At 40.2% G+C, this 18,872-nt stretch overlaps 1 long non-coding RNA gene across 1 annotated transcript in view; it reads left to right on the top strand.

Annotated features, from left to right (window-relative positions):
• The window catches only part of LOC105487932 (uncharacterized), a 31,212-nt gene extending 13,379 nt beyond the window's left edge, over nt 1-17,833 (top strand). The window contains exon 3 of the long non-coding RNA XR_011621469.1: nt 17,365-17,833. This is a non-coding gene — a long non-coding RNA (uncharacterized lncRNA). The remainder of the gene's footprint in view (nt 1-17,364) is intronic.
• Nucleotides 17,834-18,872: the final 1,039 nt, after the last annotated feature.

Here is an 18,872-nt window from a genome sequence, read left to right on the forward strand (position 1 = left end):
GCTTCTGTACAGCAAAATAAACTATCAACACTGTAAAGAAACAACTTAGAGAATAGAAGAAAATATTTGTAAACTATGTATCTGGCATAGGTCTAATATGCAGAATTTATAAGAAACTCAAACAAATTAATGAGTAAAAAACAGCCTCATTAAGAAGCAGACATGGGACATAAACAGACATTTCTCAAAAGAAGACATACATGAGGCCAACAAACATATGAAAAAATGCTTCAGCATTACTAATCACTGGGAAATGCAAATTGAAACCACAATGAGATGTCGTCTCACAACAGTCAGAATGGCTGTTATTAAAAAGGCAAAAAATAACAGTGGCAAGGTTGTGAAGAAAAAGGAACGCTCATTTTCCTCATATTGAGGCATAGGATCTGTGGAATCTTTCTCAGTTCAAGCATTCTGATTTATAACTGTTTTAAATTTAGTGAAATCTTTCTAATCTTAGATTCCACGGACTTAATGTTTCTTACCTCCCGTCAATTCATCAGAGAGCTTTTAGGAAAAGATCTGTAGCAGGGATCCTAAGTTGTCAAAGAGAATGTTTTATAACATTAAATAATGATGATACATTAACTATGATATTTTACAGAATCAGGAAATATTTAGCTTATGTAAATGAGTGGAAACATAGACAAAGATTTTTGTAGAAGCCACTTGATAGTGTTATTTATCATCTGGAAAAACCAAAAGTCCCCTACAAGTCCAACTTTAAGGAATGGTTGGGTAAGTTTCTAATATATGAATTAACTAAAACTGAGCATCTGCTCAGTGCTGGCCATGTCCTTGGTATGATTGCTTTTGGAATGTTTTATTTTGGAATTCATCTTCCATCAGTGGAGCAGCCCAAGCAGCCATGTGGAAATGACCAAGGGTATCATTTAGTACAGATACCCTTCCAGGGTCTCATGGTTTTGTGAGAGCAACATCAAGTGAACAGAGACAAGTTTCCCAAGTGGGGAAGCATGCAATATTATGGGGCATCTTTCCCAGATGTCAAGGTGGGAGAGGCAAAACTTGTGGGATCAGGGAAGATTTCCAGAGGAAATGCAGGCACTTGTATTTTAGACAGAGAGAAGAGCTTCTGCAAAGACCCCCTGGGAAAGGTGAACTTAGGCATTTTGGAAACAGAAAAATCCTCATGTGGCTGTAGTGCAGACTATGGTGTTTTGGAATCATAATGGATGGTGCTATAATGGTAACCATGATAAAATATTTTGATTTCTCCTGTGAGAAATGGGGAAGCACTGAAAGTTTCTCGTTTTTTCCCCTCCCATGAGGAAAGAAAACCATATTTGTGAAAAACTTTCAAGGATAAAAGAAAATAAATATGGTAGGATATTAAAACAACAAAGAGATTACATAATTCTGTATCTACTGTGATCTGTTTTATGTAAGGATAAAAAATACGCATGAGAAAAAGCCTGAGGAAAATAATGGCAAATGACAGCAGTGGTCTCCTCTGAGTGGTGGGAAAATGAGTCACTTTTCTTTCTATGCTTTTACTGTTTCTTACACTGTCTAACTTTTCTTTTTCTTTTTCTTTTTTTTTTAGACATAGTTTTGCTCTTGTTGCCCAGGCTGGAGTGCAATGGTGTGATCTCAGCTCACTACAACCTCTGCCTCCCGGGTTCAAGTGATTCTCCTGCCTCAGCCTCCCAAGTAGTTGGGACTACAGGTGCCTACCGCCATGCCAGGCTAACTTTTGTATTTTTGGTAGAGACAGGGTTTCACCATGTTGGCCAGAATGGTCTCGAACTCCTCACCTCAAGTGATCTGTCTATCTTGGCCTCCCAAAGTGCTGGGATTATAGGCATAAGCCACCATGCCCAGCCTGTTATACTGTCTAAATTTTCTACTGTATGCACATATGATTTGGGGTGTCAGAAAAATATAGAAAAAATATCTTGAGGTTGATGAAAGATAAATGCTATCCACGAGTTTGTGGAGCCTCTGGGTGGCCTGGTTTTGGACCCATCCTGAACTGACTTTCTCTTGGGGCTTTTCCCCCAGGCAGAGTGGGGGCTGAAATGTGCCTTCCCTCTGTGTCTTGACCAGGGCTCTGCTATATGTCTGAACACAAGCCTCACTCCTGCCTAAAGAAAACGAGAGATTTAGACAGACCTGAGAGATCTAGTGAGGGATGGTTACGGAGTGTGGGGAATTCAGGGAGAGGTTGGCATGAACAGTTACACTGCTGAGGAGAGCTCAGTCTCTGTGGGTGCCACTGAATAAAGAAGAAAGAAAGAGAGGTGGGCCCTGACACAGAGTAATGGGCAGGAATGATCCAGAAACAAGATAAGGACACAGAGAGGAACAGAGGAAGGAGAGGGACAAGGAGAGAAAGAGGCAGAACTAAATAGAGAGGTAACACATCAAGATGTGTGCATTAAACGTGTGCATTTTTTTTTTTTTTTTGGTATATGGACTCTACCTCCATAAAGCTAAAAAAAAGGATCATAGATGAGAACATAACATGCAAAACTGTGAAACTTTTAACGAAAACACAGGAGAAAATTTTTATAACCTTGGGTTTGTGATTTGTTTTTAAATACAATACCAAAAGCAAAGTCAATGAAAGAAAAAAATAAGTTGAATGTTACAAAAAATAAAAACTTCTGCTCTAAAAGAGGTGGTGCTTGAGGGTGGGAGGGCAAGAAAGAAAGACAGTGAAAGGATAGAAACATAAGAGAGACAGAGATGAACAGAGGAGGGAGTTATAAGGCCATGGAGAAAGAGAGGCAAAGATGGAAGCAAAAGAGGCAGCAAGACAGGTGCTGACTGGCAACAACAGGATTAGAAAGGCAAGAGCTTTGGACACAGAGACACTGTAACCAAGAGCAGAGGACGGAAGAGCTGGAGAGTAGGGTAGATGCTCAGACCCAGAGATGATCTGGAGACACAGAGAGATGGAGATAGAGATAGGGCTGGCAAGAGAGGCAAGGATGGGATGATGTTGAGCAAAGAACGTTTTTGCAAGACACATTAGAGCAGTGGTCCTCAACCTTTTTGGCACCCAGGACCTGTTTCATGGAAGACGATTTATTCATGGATGGTGCAGGTGGGGATGGTTTTGGGATGAAACTGTTCCACCTCAAATTATCAGGCATTAGTTAGATTCTCACAAGGAGCATGCAACCTAGATCCCTCACATGCACAGTTCACAGTGGGGTTCATGCTTCTATGAGAATCTAATGCCTTCTGTGATCTGAGGAGAGGTGGAGCTCAGGCACTAATGCAGTAATGCTTGCTCACCTGCTGCTCGCCTCCTGCTGTGTAGCTCAGTTCCTAACAGGCCACAGACCGGTACCGGTCCACAGCCCAGGGGTTGGGGAACCCTGCATTAGAGGCCTTTGTTTTCTGTGTCTGCATGGTAGTTACGAGCAAGTATGTTTCAAAGACATGCAGACATGCAAAGGGCTTGCACTGAAACTCATTTCTTTCCTAGTGGCACCCTCAAAATGTTAGCAATATTATAATAAGATGAAGAAACTATTTGTATAGCCATTTATGCTTTGTGCATCTCTTTAATTTCATCATTGTTTTACTCAATCTTTTAATTAGATTTTTAATGCTCATTTTACTGATGGAAACTGAGGCTCAGAGAGGCTAAGCACTTTGTCCAGGTGGCATAACTAGCAAAGAACTGAGCAGCAATGAAAACCCCAGCTGTCTGTTCTCCTGATTAAGGGCGTTGGTGGCTATTTCATCTTCCTGTCTATTGTCAGTACTTTAGTGAGCTGGGTGCATAGGGGCTTCTGAAAACAATTGAATGCATCAGTAGTCATTAAACACCAACTGTGTGCAAAGGTATTGGGGAGGTAGTAATTCAGTGCTAATCAAGATTTGATTTCTATCCTCAAAAAGCTTATGGGAAAACTAAATTAATGGAAATACACAAAAGTAACTCAGCTGTCCCTTGGGACTTCAGGTAGACTTAGTTTGAACATCCAGTCTTTTTGGTGGTGAGAATCCAGAGCGTTTTCTTGAAATTTCTGCAAATTCTTGATCATCTTTCTCATGGCCTCCTCTGTTTCTGTTCCTGCAACTCTGGGTACCATCTGGGATTGGATCTGGGCCAGTTGGGAAACAGACCTTGGCTCCTTTGCCATTTTATTTATTAAAAAATATATACTCGTATGGGTACATTTTGTGGGTTTAGTAACTTTAAGAAATATTTGAGAGTAAAGGATAAGAATTCTGGTTTTTAGCACCCAGCTTTTCCCACCTTGTAGGCTTCCGACGTTAGGTCTGATGTTTTCTAAATCACCCACCCCAGACAGGTCTACACCCCATTGTACATGGCTCCTCTAGTGTAAAAGGTTCAAGCTCACTTCACTTGAACCTCAACCTCACCTGGCTGGCCTAACCTTCCCCAGATCTCCTGATATTGAGGGAAATGCATTTTCCCATATTTCATTACACATGAAACAGTCAGAGACCCACCAAGGTATCAATGATGAGGTCACTGTGAGGCAAAAGGAAATGAGGATGATGGGAGCCAGTGGGGCAGGAACACTGGAGGAGGTGGCGCCAGAGATGAGTTTCTCGAGAGCTCCGGAGGTCTCAGAAGGGAGGCAGAATGTGCTTCTTAGGATGTGCGGGCTGCTGGGACAATACCCAACCCATGCTCTACTTTCTCTGTGTCATTAGATCCTGGCTGGAGGGTAAGAGCTGCAACTCTTACTCAGTCCTGGCCTAGAGACTTTTCTCTCCCTGAGCAGTTGGCTGGGAATGGTAGGAGGTGGCAAGGAAGCTTGCATTTGTCTATCTGGAGGGTCTGGGCTTTCTCTGGTTTTTTCTTTTTTTTTTTTTTTGAGCCAAAGTCTCACTATGTCTCCCAGGCTGCAGTGCAATGGTGCAATCTCAGCTCACTGCAACCTCCGTCTCCCGGGTTCAAGCAATTCTCCTGCCTCAGCCTCCTGAGTAGCTGGGATTACAGGCACCTGCCATCACACCCATCTAATTTTTGTACTTTTAGTAGAGACTAGGTTTCTCCGGGTTGGCCAGGCTGGTCTCGAACTCTTGACCTTGGATGATCTACCCGCCTTGGCCTCCCAAAGTGCTGGGATTACAGGCGTGAGCCACCGTGCCTGGCTGAGCTCTCTCTTACTTACTTACTTTCACTTTCAGAACTAAGAAATCAGTCTCTCCCCAGACTAAGACAGAAAGGCAAATGTGTTCGTGTCACATCTGTTTCCAGCTGCCTTTCAGCATAGCTCATCCTTTTACACAGTCGATGGCTTGATATTTACCAAATGCAACAATGCATGCAGCCCTGAATGGAAAACACAACAGCCTGATTCCCTGTCTCCAGGGCCTCCTTCCTGGGAGGGTATGATCTCACTCGGGGACCCTTGAAGTCCTTGGGCATGTCTGTCTTCTGTGTGCAGCCAAGTGAGTTTTTTGTTAACATGTGTGAAAAATGTTCCTGAAATATGTCCGGAGGCTTTCCACTGACTTCTGCTAACACAGGTGTTATGTCTTCTGGCCCGAGTCAAATCCACAAGTTTACATTTTAATTTTTCAGTCATTCATTTTGATATATGCTTAATATTCATCAGTCGTAAGTGAGTTTTAAAAATAGGACCCTTGAAAAGAGAGGGAGGAGAAAAACATACAGGCAAGAGTGCTGGGTTAGAGTCCAAAGACCTGGGCCCTGAGCTCCTCCCCAGCCTCATCCTACATGTAACAACTTGGGCACCTCGATTTTGCTGACCTCCATATCCACATCTGTGAACTGTGGATAACAATAATCTCCTGTTATTGCATTTACAGGTTAGTTGCTGATGTACTTGAAAGTGCTTTGAAAACTTTAATATATGAGACAAATGATACTTGTTAAGCACTCTGTGCCAGGAAATATGGGAAGCATCTTGCACAAACTATTTAATTGAATTCCACAATAACTGTATGTGGTAGGTACTATTAGTTCTATACAGGTGAGGAAACTGAGACTTTGGGAGATTCAGCAAATTATCCAGGATCATACATTTTACTAAGAAAATATTAATATAACCCTTCTAATCCTTTAGCGCATCAGTTTTTATCTTTCCTCCCTTTTTTCCTCTTGTTTTTCTTATTCTCTTCCTCTTTCTTCTCCTTTTTTTCTTCTCATTCTTTTTTTCTTCCACCACCATCTACTTCTTTTTCTTATTCCTCTGCTGCTGCCCTCCTTCCTTGTCTGTGTCCCTCTCCTCCCTCTACTCCTCCTTCTTTTTCTTCTTCCTCCGTTTTACTTCCTCCTCCCTCCTTTATAAAGTGTGTAGGGGGTCGGGTGCAGTGGCTCACGCCTGTAATCCCAGCCCTTTGGGAGGCCGAGGCGGGCAGATCACAAGGTCAGGAGTTTGAGATCAGCCTGGTCAACATGGTGAAACCTTGTCTCTACTAAAAATACAAAAATTAGCCAGGTGTGGTGGTGAGCACCTGTAATCCGAGCCACTTGGGAGGCAGAGGCAGAGGCAGAAGAATTGCTTGAACCCAGGAGGTGGAGGGTGCAGTGAGCTGAGATCATGCCACTGCACTCCAGCCTGGTCAACAAGTGCAAGACTCTATATATATATAAAAGAAAAAAAAAAAAAAAAAGGAGTGTATAGGGAAGTGTGATAATCTTTAGAGCTGTTTACCAAATGCTTCTCCTCATGGTAAATGTGTACTTCCTGGTCCGTTTTGAAATCAGCTATGGCCATGACTTGCTTTAGCCAATACAATTTGAACAGAAGTGGCCTGTGTCCCTTCTGGGCAGAAGTTTAAAAATTCAGTGCAGATTTTGCACATTCCCTTTTCACGTTTGCAAGCATGGATCTAGGTGAAGCATCCCTCAACTTAGATCGTTGAGTGATTAGGATGACAGAGCCCTCTTTCCATTTCCTCCCATATCTACCTGCACTGGAGGTGGGCATAAAGGCAAAATATTAATGTGTTTGTACCTCAGAGATTTTGTGGCTGTTTGTTACTGCAGCATAACTGAGGCCATCCTGACTGATAGGAGAAGCAAACCTGCTTGGACAAGCAATAACTGGGAAAAGGATGGATTGTAATAGGAATAGTACTGGTTGGAGTGGGAGTCCCAGATTTGTCAACTTATGTGGTGAATTTGGGCATCTCAATTTATTATATTGGAAATCAAGGAGGGATAGATCTCTATTTCTCAGTCATGCACTGGAGACAGAGCTCTTGAAGGTCCTATTATTCCTAGCAGAATTCAAGAGTTATTGTGTTAAATGATAAATAACTGTTCATGATATTCTGCTAAGTCTCATTTATCTAAAATGAAATAAAGACAGGAGACAAACATTAAATATGGTAGAAAAATGCTTTTTAGGAAAACTTAAATTCAGTAATTATTAATATACTTATTTAATTCCCCCTAACTCAAACCACGCTACCTACAGACTAGGAAGATTTTATGAATTTTTAGATTTCCTACTGGAACACCTTGCCTAGCACCAAGACAGAAGCATTTTGCGGGGCTGTGATTCAAGAATTTCCAGACTATATGAATGATTTCCTATTTCTTTTCGGCTATCATGCCCCAGAATTCTGAGTCTGTGAATCCCAAACCTTTCCTAACGTGTTTTTGGAGCTCCCTTTTAGCGAAAAATGCCACTTGTGACTAGTGAGGTAATAAATGACTAAAATAATTGACTCTGAAGACTTACAAAAAATGATAAACAATCCACTTAAGCCGTCCCATTACTGGGTATATAACCAAAGGATTATAAATCATGCTGCTATAAAGACACATGCACACGGATGTTTATTGCAGCACTATTCACAATAGCAAAGACTTGGAACCAACCTAAATATCCGTCAATGACAGACTGGATTAAGAAAATGTGGCACATATACACCATGGAATACCATGCAGCCATAAAAAAGGATGAGTTCATGTCCTTTGTAGGGACATGGATGAAGCTGGAAACCATCATTCTCAGCAAACTATTGCAAGAACAGAAAATCAAACACCGCATGTTCTCACTCATAGGTGGGAATTGAACAATGAGATCACTTGGACACAGGAAGGGGAACATCACACACCAGGGCCTGTTGTGGGGTGGGGGAAGTGGGGAGGGATAGCATTAGGAGATAGACCTAATGTAAATGATGAGTTAATGGGTGCAGCACACCAACATGGCATATGTATACATATGAACAAACCTGCACGTTGTGCACATGTACCCTAGAACATAAAGTATAATAATAAAAAAAGAAAAAAAAAAGAAAGACAGAAAGAAAGGCTAAGGTGCTTGTAGGCAGAGTGAGTGAGGAGGCAGGTGTAATGTGAACTGCAGAGGGAGCACTGGTAGTTCCAGGTCTCTCCATTTCTCCAGACTGGCCTACTTCTGTCTGTTACCTCGGGCACTGTCTCCTCTTATCTGATCTGTTTTCCTAATTTCCCCAACAGTATCCTTGCTGCCCAGGGTCAGGACAAGGGTGAGGCAAGGTAGGCAGCTGGGGAATTGCATTTAAATGAGTACTCATTCTAAGGTAGAGGGAACAGCACATGTAAAGACCCTAGGGCAGAAGTGGCCTTGCATGCTCAAGGAATGGAATAGAGGCCAGTGCATTTGGTGTGCTGTGGGAAAGATAGGAGATGGGAACAAAGTCCAGATTATGCAGTGCCTTGGAGACCACAGCAAGGGCTTCAGATTTTACTCAAAGCACAGTGAAAAGATGTTGAGGAAGCTTTTGCAGAGGAACGATATGGTTAGAATGGTTAGATAAATATTTTAAAAATATTATTCCATCAGCTATGTAGAACATAGTGTGGAAGGGGCATGAGTTGAACAAAGAAGACCAGTGAGAGGCCACAGTGATATTCAAAGTGAGAGATGCTGGTAGTCTGAACTTGCGTGAAAGCAGGAAGTAGAGGACAAATGCAATATGTATTGTGATGAAATAAAAATACATATTGATTTCATTGTTCAGACATTGTTGATTATTTGACTGTGAGTATGTATGTGTGTATGGTGGGGAGGGTTTGGTGGAGGGAATGGAAAGGATCATGAACTCCTTGCCTAAGTCAGAAGACAAGGATGCCACAGACTAAGGAGAGGAGAACTGGGGCAAGGGAGGGGAAAAACAGGTTCAGACTTCAGGCAGTAAATCAACGAGACTCTTCTAGGCATTCTATGTTTGAGGTAATGATTAGGCATCTGAATGAAGCTGTCAGATAGATAACTAGAGTGTGAGGAAGAGGCAAGGGCTGGAAGTATAAATTTGGGAGTGAACCATGTACAGACAGATTACATTTAGGAGCAATTTCTGCTTCTGGCCAAGGTGGAATAATAGGGACCAGATTTACCTTCACACATAAGAAAATGGAAAACTGTAGAGAATATAAGAAAATGTTTTTCACATACTAGACATTAGGCAATGCAGGGCAGTGATCCCTAAGAGTAGGGAGGCATGTGAGGTGAGCTATGATTTTCTCTGCTTACTCCCTGGAGAGAGTTTCCAGGATGTGATGAAGGGATGGGTGAGCTGAGCAGAGTCTGTGGTTTCCCTAGTTGAGATAACAGAGCTGGGAGTTCTGGAAGGCCAAGGCAAATGGATGCTTGCGTTGGAGAAGGGAGAACTGCATGGAGAGAATATACTGGTGATCTACAGTGGACCTAGCTGGCCTCAGGGCTGCCTCTGCTCCTGGCTGACCCAGACACCAGTTTGATATCTGCTACATAGCTTTCTTAGTCATCTTCTATGTGTGGCAGATTCCTGGTCAGCCCCAGGTTTCATGAGTTTGATGCTGGATTCCATCCCATCACACTCCATGGGCCTCTGCCCATCTCAGTTATGAAGTCTTGACTGCCCCTGCTGGCTTTTGACCCAGTGCTCTATAGACCTCATTTCTCTTACCACTTATTGCTAGGTGCTTCTCTTCCACATGTGGCCTACAGGGTTGCATACCTTGTTTAAAAATATGATTATTTTTTCAAGTCTTTCACCTCCTTGGTTAGATGCATTCCTAGGTATTTTTTTTGTAACTACTGTAAATGAGATTGTGTTCTTGATTTGGTTCTCATTGTGAACACTGTTGGTGTATAGAAATTCTTCCAATTTTCGTATGTTGGTTTTTTATTCTGAAACTTTACTAAAGTCTTTTATCAGATCTAGGAGTCTTTTGGAGGAATCGTTAGTGTTTTCTAGGTATAATCATATGGTCAGTGAACAGAGATAATTTGAATTCCTCTTTTCCTCTTTGGATGCCTTTTATTTCCTTTTCTTGCCTAATTGTTCTGTCAGGGACTTCCAATATTATGTTGAATGGGAGTGGTGAGAGTGGTCATTCTTTTCCTGTTCCAGTTTTTAGGGAAAATGCTTTTAGCTTCTGCCCATTTAGTATAATGTTGTCTGTGGGTTTGTCATAGATGGCTCTTATTAAGTTAAAATATGTTCCTTTGATGCCTAGTTTGTGAGAATTTTTATCAAGAAGGAACATTAGATTTTATCAAATCCTTTTTCTGCATATATTGAGATAATCATATGGTTTTCGTTTTGTTTTCAGTTTATGTAGTGAATTGCATTTATTGATTTTCATGTGTTGAACCATCCTTGCATTCCAGGAATAAAGCCCACTTGATTTTGATGAATTATCTTTTTGAGGTATTGCTGAATTCAGTGTGCTATTTTGTTGACAATACTGATGAAAGAACTCAGTGATGACACCAACAAATAGAAATACATTTCATGATCATGTATTAGAAGAATCAATAATTTTAACATGTCTTTACAACCCAAAGCAATCTTCAGGTTTTTTTTTTTCTTTTTTTTTTCTTTTTTTAATACTTTAAGTTCTGGGATACATGTGCAGAATGTGCAGGTTTGTTACATTGGTATACACATGCCATGGTGGTTTGTTGCACCCATCAACCTGTCATCTACATTGGGTATCCCTAATGCTATCTCTCCCCTAGTCTCTCACCCCCTGACAGGCCCCAGTGTGTGATGTTCTCTGCCCTGTGCCCATGTATTCTCATTGTTCAACTCCCATTTATTTTTTTTTTTTGAGACGGAGTCTGGCTCTGTTGCCCAGGCTGGAGTGCAGTGGCCGGATCTCAGCTCACTGCAAGCCCCGCCTCCCGGGTTCATGCCATTCTCCTGCCTCAGCCTCCCGAGTAGCTGGGAGTACAGGCGCCCGCCACCTTGCCCAGCTAATTTTTTTTGTATTTTAGTAGAGACGGGGTTTCACCGTGTTAGCCAGGATAGTCTTGATCTCCTGAACTCGTGATCCGCCCGTCTCGGCCTCCCAAAGTGCTGGGATTACAGGCTTGAGCCACCGCGCCCGGCCTCAACTCCCATTTATGAGTGAGAACATGCAGTGTTTGGTTTTCTGTTCTTGTGTTAGTTTGCTGAGAATGATGGTTTCCAGCTTCATCCATGTCCCTACAGAGGACAAGAACTCATTCTTTTTTATGGCTGCGTAGTATTCCTTGGTTTATATGTGCCACATTTTCTTTATCCAGTCTATCATTGATGGGCATTCGGGTTGGTTCCAAGTCTTTGCTATTGTGAACAGTGCTGCAATAAACATATGTATGCATGTGTCTTTATAGCAGCATGATTTATAATCCTTTGGGTATATACCCAGTAATAGGATTGCTGGGTCAAATGGTATTTCTGGTTCTAGATCCCTCAGGAATCATCACACTGCCTTCCACAATGATTGAACTAAGTTACACTCCCACCAACGGTGTAAAAGCATTCTAATTTGTCCACATCCTCTCCAGCATCTGTTGTTTCCTGACTCTTTAACAATCACTATTCTAACTGGCATAAGATGGTATCTCATTGTGGTTTTGATTTGCATTTCTCTAATGACCAGTGATGATGAGCTTTTTTTCATATGTTTGTTGGCCACATAAATGTCTTCTTTTGAGAAGTGTCTGTTCATGTCCTTTGCCCACTTTTTGATGGGGTTGTTTGTCTTTTTTCTTGTAAATTTGTTTATGTTCCTTGTAGATTCTGGATATTAATCCTTTGTCAGATGGATAGATTACCAAAATTTTCTCCCATTCTGAAGATTGCCTGTTTATTCTCATGATGGCTTCTTTTGCTGTGCAGAAGTTCTTTACTGTAATTAGATCCAATTTGTTAATTTTGGCTTTTGTTGCCATTGCTTTTGGTGTTTGAGTCATGAAGTCTTTGCCCATGCCTATTTGCTGAATGATATTGCCTAGGCTTTCTTCTAGGGTTTTTATGGCTTTAGGTCTTATGTTTAAATCTTTATTCCATCTTGAGTTAATTTTTGTATAAGGTGTAAGGAGGGGACACAGTTTCAGTTTTCTGCATATCACTAGCCAGTTTTCCCAACACGATTTATTAAATAGGGAATCCTTTCCCCATTGTTTGGTTTTGTCAGCTTTGTCAAAGATCAGATGGTTGTAGATGTGTGGCGTTACTTCTGAGGCCTCTGTTCTGTTCCATTGGCCTATATATCTGTTTTAGTACCAGTACCATGCTGTTTTGGTTACTGTAATCTTGTAGTATAGTTTGAAGTCAGGTAGCATGATGCCTCCAGCTTTGTTCTTTTTGCTTAGAATTGTCTTGGCTAAATGGGCTCTTTTTTGGTTCCATATGAACTTTAAAATAGTTTTTTCTAATTCTGTGAAGAAAATCAATGATAGCTTGATGGGAATAGCATTGAATCTGTAAATTACTTTGGGCAGTATGGCCATTTTCACAATATTGATTCTTCCTATGAATGGGCATGGAATGTTTTTCCATTTGTCTGTGTCCTCTCTTATTTCGTCGAGCAGTGGTTTGTAGTTCTCCTTGAAGAGGCCCTTCACATCCCTTGTAAGTTGTATTCCTAGGTATTTTATTCTCTTTGTAGCAATTGTGAATGGGAGTTCACTCATGATTTGGCTCTCTGTTTATCTTGTATTGGTGTATAGGAATGCTTGTGATTTTTGCACATTGATTTTGTATCCTGAGACTTCACTGAGCAATCTTGAGTTTTAATGCAATTCCTATCCAATTACCAATGTAATTTTTCATAGAATTAAGAAAAGTAATTCTAAAATTTATGTAAAACCAAAGAGCCTGAATAGCCAAAGGAATCCTAAGCAAAACAAAAACAAAAACAAACAAAACAAAACAAAACAAAAAATACAAAAAAAACCCAAAGCCACAGGTATCACATTACCCAACTTCAAACTATACTTCAAGGCTATAGTAACTGCTTTTATATATATATATTTATCAATGGAATAGGTTAGAGAACCCAGAAACAAAGACACATCTGCAACCAACTGATGTTTGGCAAAGTTGACAAAAATAAACAATGAGGTAAGGACACTATTCAATGAATGGTGCTGGAATAACTAGTGAGTCATACGCAGAAGAAAAAAACTAGACCACTGCCTCTCACAATACACAAGTATTAACTCAAAATGGATTAAAGACTCAAAGGTAAGACCTCAAACTATAAAAATCCTCAAAGAAAACTTAGGAATAATTCTTCTGAACACCAGGCTATGCAAATAATTTATAACCAAGACTTTAAAAATGAAATCAACAAAAACAAAAACAAAAAGACAGTTGGAGCCTAATTAAGTGAAAGAGCTTCTCCACAGCAAAGGAAGCCATTGAGAGAATAAACAGACATCCTACATAATGGGAGAAATTATTTGCAAACTACACATCCAACAAATAACTAATATCTAGAATCTATAAGGAACATAAACGACTCAACAAGAGAAAAACAAATAGCCCCATTGAAAAATGGGCAAAGGGCATGAATAGACACTTCTCAAAAGAAGACATACAAGTGGCCCACAAACATATGAATAAATGCTCAGCATTACAAATGATGAGAGAAATGTAAATTAAGATCATAATGAGATATCATCTCACACTAGTCAGAATGGCTATCACTAAAATGTCACAAAACAATAAATGTTGGTGAGAATATGGAGAAAAGGGAATGCTTATACACTTTTGGTGGAAATGTAAATTAGTTCAAACCCTGTGGAAAATAATTTGGAGATTTTTCAAAGAACTTAAAGTATAACTACCATTTGACCCAGCATCTCATTACTGGTTATCTACTGAAAGGAAAATAAGCCATTCTATCAGAAAGGCATCTGCACGCATGTATTTATTGCAACATGATAGCAAAGTCATGTATTCAACCTAGGTGCCCCAAAATGGTGGATTGGATAAAGAAAACATGGTACCTATACTCCCTGGAATAGTATACAGTCATAAGAAAAATGAAATTGTGTTCTTTGCAGCAACATGGGTGCAGCTGGAGGCCATTATCCTGAGTGAACTAATGCAGAAACAGAAGATCAAATACTGTGTGTTCTCACTTGTAAGTGGGAGCTAAACAATGGGTTCACATGGTAATAAAGATGAAAACAATAGACACTGGGGAATCCAACAGAGGGGGAGGAGAAAAGGAGGCAAGGGTTGAAAAACCACCTATTGAGTACTATGTTCACTATTTGGGTGATAGGTTCGATAGCAGCCTCAACCCCAGTATTATGCAATATATCCATATAACAAACCCATAGAGGTACACCTTGAGTCTAAAATAAATTTTTAAAAATATCTTTTATATCTCCTATTGCTATTTTTATTTTTTAGATAAGAATGAGTGTTTAAATATTACTTCACTGTCATCTTGATTGGCAAGTATTGGAACAATCTCAGTCTTTGTCTTCCTGGATCCTACTGCGGTGTTTGATCCTCTTTCTTGACATGCAGTCTTCTTTTAGCTTTCATGATACCATTTCTCCCAGTTTTCTTCTACCTCCCTGGCCTTTCTCAGTCTCTGTTAAATGATCCAGAGATCCACCCTTGGCAACAGTCTTTCACCCAATTCCACTGCTGCAGGTGCTTTATCATTGCTACTGACTCTAGCTCGGGCTACTCTACTTGCATGTTCGTTAGGCACGCCCACCTCAACAAGTTCAAGATCATTCCCTATAACATTCACCTCAAACCTGCTCCTCCACCTGTATAATCTAGTGTGGTAAATGGCACCCTATAAAATCATATATTTAAGATAGAAACCTGAGTGCTGTAACAGATTCCTCCTTTAAAAAAGTTTGGCTCAGCTACTCAATCACTGTCTCATCAGTTTTGCATCTGTAACCCACTTATATCTTGGCCTGTTAGCTCTTGTCTCAAGGTGAGCCTTTAATTGTAAACATAGACAAATAAACAGCAGTCTGGAAACAAACAACAAAAAAAAGCAGAACAAATAAAAATGAAAACATTTTAAACTATTACTGAATCTTCTAAAGAATCCCCCCAAAATATTCCACGCATAATGCACAGCGAACTTTGAAATCTGCTTTTCTCATTTTTGCCTTTCTCTGTTTTTATTTTTATCTATAGCTACATGTCTTTCTTCCTCTATCCTATACCTGAAGAGTTCCTTTTTCCCCTTTCCCTGAAAAACTTCCTCTCTTCAAACCCAGCTTGCAACTATCCTCAAACCCAAGATCTTTTACTACCCCTTCTCATTTGTTGTTTCATGGTTTACTCTGGACTCTTTCTGATGTAAATCAATTCCATAACCTTATGTACCTCTCAGATTTCTCTCTCATTCCTACTTCTTTTAGCAATACAAAAGACTAAGAATTGAGTAGATTCACAGACATGTCCTTGGGAAGGAGGGAAGTATTAAAGAGGAAAAATGCATTTATTTCAAATTTAATATTTTTCTTTATTTACTGTCCAAACCCAGTTAAATTTCTTTCCTGTTCATTCCCTTCTCTCCATTCCTGGCTGTAGCAATTATAGCCCAGTGTCAAGGACTGTGAAGGGACTGAAATTTCCTCCTAATTGTAGGTGAACAAGACAAACCATCACAGTTTCATGGATGCTGGTAGAAGACTCAAGACCCAGGAGTCAAAGACAAAGGACAATTTATTGTTCACAGTATAAGCAATCACCAGTGTCAGCATTATTGTGTCATTTTCCCAAGCACCGATTCCCACAGGATAATGCACAGAGAGCCAGAAGACACCTGCATACACAGTGAGGTGCAGTGCAGGAGAGACACCCTGAGTTTGGGGAAGCGAAGTCTTTTATAATGGGTCGTAAACATGCCTACTCTTTGCTGGAGAGCAGGGTAGGAGTTAGATAATACCGCTATCCTCCACAGTTGTAAGCACACCTCCTCTTTTTTCTGGAGGAGACACGATCTATTATCTCCCAATGCTGTTCAATATACAAAAACCCTTGAAGAGATGGTCTGGAATAGAGAGCAATCAAAGCCTCATTTACAAGACTTGTAGACATTAAGGAGACCCATGAAGGTTTCTCTCTCCTCACCTCCTCAGGACAATTGACATTTACTGTTGGAATTTTACAACATCTGCCCAAATGCCCAAGTTTTTCCTAGTCTTACCCTCTTCCAGCACATCCTCCCTCTGCTGCAAGGGTAATCTTTCATAATGCAAGTAGTGTCATGCAAGTAGCATTGCTTACAATTATTCAATGAATGCTTATTTTCTACAAGATAATTTCCGTAATGTGCCACATAAAACATTTTTTGATTTGACATTTGCCTGCCTTTTCAGTCTTCTTTTCCATCCTGTACTGAAAATATTTGGCATTTAAAACACGATTATAATCTTGCATTTAATATTATAAATAACTATTGCAGCTACTTCCACAAAGAAAGCAATTTACAAGTTATTGGACTTGAGATGGCCTTTATAAACGTATAAACTATTCTTAATAAAGTCCACTTCAAATTCCATTTGTACTGTTTGTGTGTAAATATGTGTATTGGTGTGTGTGTTAATGACAAAGGAATTTAGAAAGAAAATTATTCTGTAAGGCCAACAAATAGAAGTACTATATATTCTCTGTTTATTTACATTTTTTTCTACAAGTATTCTAGGCCTTGCATAGATCAACTGTAGTCAAACTTGTCTCCTGTCTGATTCTAACAATGACCCCTTGCTCTGATTTGCCACTGGGGTTTAAAACCCCTCTCTCAAGTTCACACAACTGTCCCTTCAGGGGCTTTGCATTTTTTCTCAGTCTGAGCTCTTTTAGACAAATGTCAGTTTTTTTGCCATTAGCCTTGTGAGAATTCCTGAAAATAAATAAACAGCTTGGAGAAGGAAAGCCACTATGGGAGTGGAGAATATGAGTCAGTGCCATGGTTGGCCGGGGGAGAAATGAACTTTTAGTTTACATTGTAGGTTTCTTACTTTAAGACTTGAAGCTGGGAGTGGTCTTGGAGTCCTGCTTCCTGACATCTACCCCCAGACTAGAAATCCGTGCCAGGAAAGGGGTGATAAACCAGAGTTTATGGGGACCATTTATGATATATTGACACATCGAGGTGATCTTTATAATAATTTTAAGTTTATTGATTTTTAGGAAGGATTGAAGCATTTTATATCGATTGCATCAAGAGAAACCCAGGCCTCCTGTAAAATGGACCTAACTCCGCTGCCTCCTATTTCCCATTACAATCCATGAAGGATTTATTATTCTTGCACTCATTGGCTGAGTGACGTCGGGTGAGTCACTGTCTGAGCTTCAGCTTCCTATCCATAAAATGGGAATAGCAATACAATGGGATTGTTGTGAAGACTGAAATAAAACAAACACTGTTATATGGAAGAGTATTTTAAGCTATAAAATGCTATAAAAAACTAGGAATTTGTATTCTTTGGCTCCTAAAGTCCAGGCATTCTGTCTTATGCTACTCAGGTTTGTCTTCCCCCTCTAGCAGATTTACATTCACAGAGCAAAAGTCATGAACATTTATGAAAATGGTTTTTTCTTTTTTTTCCCCTCAACTGTGGGGAGATGTTGGCCAAAGCGTAGGAAGTTTCAGTTAGACTGGAGATCTATTTTACAGCATGGTGACTATAGTTAATAATCATGTGTTATACAATTGAAAATTGCTAGGAGAGTGGATTTTAAATGTTTTCATCATAAAAACTGGTCAATACATGAGGTGATGGAGATGTTAATTCAACTGATAAATCATTCCACATTATATACATATGTCAAAACATCAAGTTTTATACCATAAATATATCCAAGTTTTTATATGTTAATTAAAAATAAAAAAATAGTAAGAATACAGTTAAAAGAGGAGTTTTGCTATTTTTAAAAACTATAGACATGTAATTTAAAAAGATGGGTAGTATTAGTATTAATTTTAGTTCTTTCCCTGGTATAGGATAAACTTGATCAGGTTATTATCCAGCTTTGCCTCTTCACCCTTACTAGACTATGATGCCTTCAAGGGCAGCAATTATCTCTTCATTCCCCCAGTTCAACACAGCGTGTTTGTGAGTAGATTGTCAGTAAATGTTTGCTTTTAAAAAATGCACGAACTGCAACTTCTCCATCGTTAAAGAATGAGAGTAGGGGCTGGGCACGGTGGCTCACGCCTGTAATCCCAGCACTTTGGGAGGCCAAGGCGGGTGGATCACGAAGTCAGGATTTCAAGACCAGCCTGGCCAACATGGTGAAACCCCGTCTCTGCTAAAAAATACAAAAATTACCCGGGTGTGGTGGTGGCCGCCTGTAGTCCCAGCTACTCGGGAGACTGAGGCAGGAGAATTGCTTGAACCCAGGAGGCAGAGGTTGCCGTGAGCTGAGATCACGCCACTGCACTCCAGCCTGGCAACAGAGTGAGACTCAGTCTCAGAAAAAAAAGGAATGAGAGTGGGACTTCTTCAGGTTTCTTCTAAGCAAGGTGTGTGACTCATTGGCTGGTTGTGAAATGAATTTTGTAGGCCATAACTAGCATTTGAAATGCAACAGAAGGTAGTAGAGTAAAAAATTAAAGTCAACTACACATAGCAAGGTAGGGATTGCTTTGTGAAACCTGTTTCAGCTGTGAAAACTGTTTCATGCATGTATGTTTG

This window comes from Macaca nemestrina, chromosome 3, assembly GCF_043159975.1.
Source record: "Macaca nemestrina isolate mMacNem1 chromosome 3, mMacNem.hap1, whole genome shotgun sequence".
Classification (NCBI taxonomy): Eukaryota; Metazoa; Chordata; class Mammalia; order Primates; family Cercopithecidae; genus Macaca; species Macaca nemestrina.